This window comes from Nematolebias whitei, chromosome 13, assembly GCF_014905685.2.
Source record: "Nematolebias whitei isolate Nwh7 chromosome 13, NemWhi1, whole genome shotgun sequence".
Lineage (NCBI taxonomy): Eukaryota > Metazoa > Chordata > Actinopteri > Cyprinodontiformes > Rivulidae > Nematolebias > Nematolebias whitei.
The window spans coordinates 27,666,733-27,669,592 of NC_056510.1; positions in this window are offsets into that span (position 1 = coordinate 27,666,733).

Genomic DNA, 2,860 nt, shown 5'->3' on the forward strand with positions numbered 1-2,860 from the left:
GTCTGTAGGTGAAAGTGTCTCTCTGAGGCCACGTGACCTGTCGAGGGTGCACACGACTGCTGGACACAGGAACCCGCTGCCCACGATCCAGAAAGAAGCAGGTAAAGAAAACTAACAGAAATAAATATTCACAAAATACGAAGGTCAAATAAAAAAAAAAGCCCTAATTTAACTTGGCTTGCCAACAATGCAGGCATATCTTTTCCTGTAATAATCCCAGTGGAGATGGGAAGTGATGATTATGTTGCCACTAGAGGTCTCAATGGACCTGTGATCGTGGCCTAACTGAAATGGACCCAGAACAAATCTAATAGAGTCACAATGTACTAATGTCGAAAATTCACTGGCAAGTCACACAGTGCTTTATTTCCTCTCATCACTAAAACAGAGCAGTGATGGATATAAAAAGCCACTGCAGTCACTCACCCACCCCCAACTTTTTATTTTTTTTAAATCACTAATATGCAAGTTTGATCATGAACACACAAATATGACAAGAGGAAAGCAACATTAACATAAAAATAAAGACTTAGCCAATAGCCACAGTTTCTGTTCTGATTAGCATTATGACAACATTGTAATTAACAAATAAAAATCCATTGAAAAACTCAAATGATTCAACTTTTATATAGTACACGTTAGTCAGAAATACTAAATGTAAAAGCACACATCTGAATTAAGAGCCGTCGTAAAGTTCAGAGCAGGCCAGTTTATCAAGTTGTGTTAAAGCTGACACAACTGGTGAAGTTACACATAAAGTGAAACCTGTCAAATTATAAACTGACATTCATATCTAGTCACACAATAAAAATGATCAAAGCTTTAGTGGTCAAAACTTTATTTTCAATCCCAATCAGTTTAAATGAATGTATGCTTACAAAGAATGTACCATTTCAGGTTATGTATTTAGAAATATAAGTCAGAATGTTGTAGTAATACTAGTAGTTGAGCTTTCTCTGAGAACAGACAATATTTAATCTGAATATTTTAAGATAAAACAACGATGTACAATAATAGGAACGTTTCAGAGTGAAAATCCAGACAAGCAGGTCGGTGGTAAGACTGAGGAGCTGCAGTATCTGATTAACTTGTCTTTTATTATTGATGTAAAACAATATTTTTACAGCAAACCATAGTACAATTTCCTCAAAAAATACATCATAACATGTGCTTAGATCCACCAGTTACAGATCCTGCATACCAAAAACACATTTTACCTTCTGTTGTACTTAAAAAAGTTGCCTATTTTAACTTTTTAAAGACAAAACAAGTCATTAAATGAGCTTGAGAAAGCTGCAGGTAGATGGGTATACTCAAATTAAAATATTAAATAAAGGCATATTTTAATTTACAAACAACAGATTAGGCAAACGCCCTTCATTGTTAACCGTAATGTGTAAATTTATTTAAATGTGCAATGAAATAACTTACCTCGTTTATTCTAAAAAATATAAACATTAAAATGAATTGCAGAAGGAAGAGCAAACCAGGTACGTTGCATCATTTTCTTTGAAACTAATAATTCTTTTTACAAGTGTAGCTGCAAACTGTTCTCCACCCATTCTCCCCCTCTCCTTTAAGGAAGCATGCCCGGACATGTCACCTTCACCGCTGAGCCTTTTTAACTGTTTCTGACACTTGCTCCCCATACAATGACCTCAAAGTGCCACCTGACCTTGAGGTTGAAAGGTCAAGTAACCCCATGCGCCCTGCTGGGTTTAGAGACATGGACGTGACAGCCTATCACCACCCGGATCAAGTGGTCTGGGTTGTCTCACCGTCTTGTTTGTACAACAATTTAAAGAGATTTGCACTTACAGCCTAAACTGTAGAGAATTAAAATCCACCACAAGGGCTGACATAAAAAAAAAAAAAAAACATTATTCAAACCATTACTACAAACGCCAAATCTATAATTAAAAAAAAAAAATAGAATGATGTAATTTCTGACTTTTCTTTTAGTGCACAATTAAAATTCACCATTGCACAATTACAATTCCATCACTTTAAAAAGTGAGTCAAATTAACACCAGCTGTTAGAAAAATAATTGTATTGGTTTTAACAAAACAAGTTTGTGTGAACTATATTAATTATGCTACAACCTTTAGGATTAATACCAAATAAATAATTAATTTAACAACACAAGCAATATGTGCAGTGTGAAATCATGAAACTGTCAAACAACTACACTTTTACACTAAATAAGTAATTGTACTAAAATGTATATACATGTAATAATAATATTTAGGGTAAGTGGCAGGAAGTTTAAGTCTAAAACAACGCAGGTGAGTTTTTAGGTAGAAAGTGTTGCAGCCAATGAGAAGCAGCTTTGTTCTGCACAACACACCAACGGTACGTGCTAATCCAAGAAAAGCCAGATACATTGCACATCCAACAAAACGCAGAGTGACGGGGATTCCCTGGAAGCTACAGTCATAACGTGTCACATTATACTTCAGACATACTACAGTAAACTCCTTCCACAGGACAATAGTCACAGCTATGTGAGCTATCTTAAGAGAGTGTGTGTTTATTTACCGTATGGTGTATCCATTGCAATTGTGGTGCTTTTTTTTTTTTTACAAAATAATGATTTTAATGGTGGAATGCCAGACAAATAAATTAAAAAATATATTAAATTAAAAGTGCAGTAATAATCCATATCTGAAACTAATTTGATGTAACTCAAGTTTAACTCTGGACTCAGTGTGCATCATCCAAACACATAAATTATTTTCATGTTTTGGGTAAAAATTAATAAAAATCCAAACAGTAAACAGCTGAATAGCACACGATGCAAAGCATTTTTCCCAGTACTATAGTTAAATATATATATATAAAATATTTTTTTTGATGGGG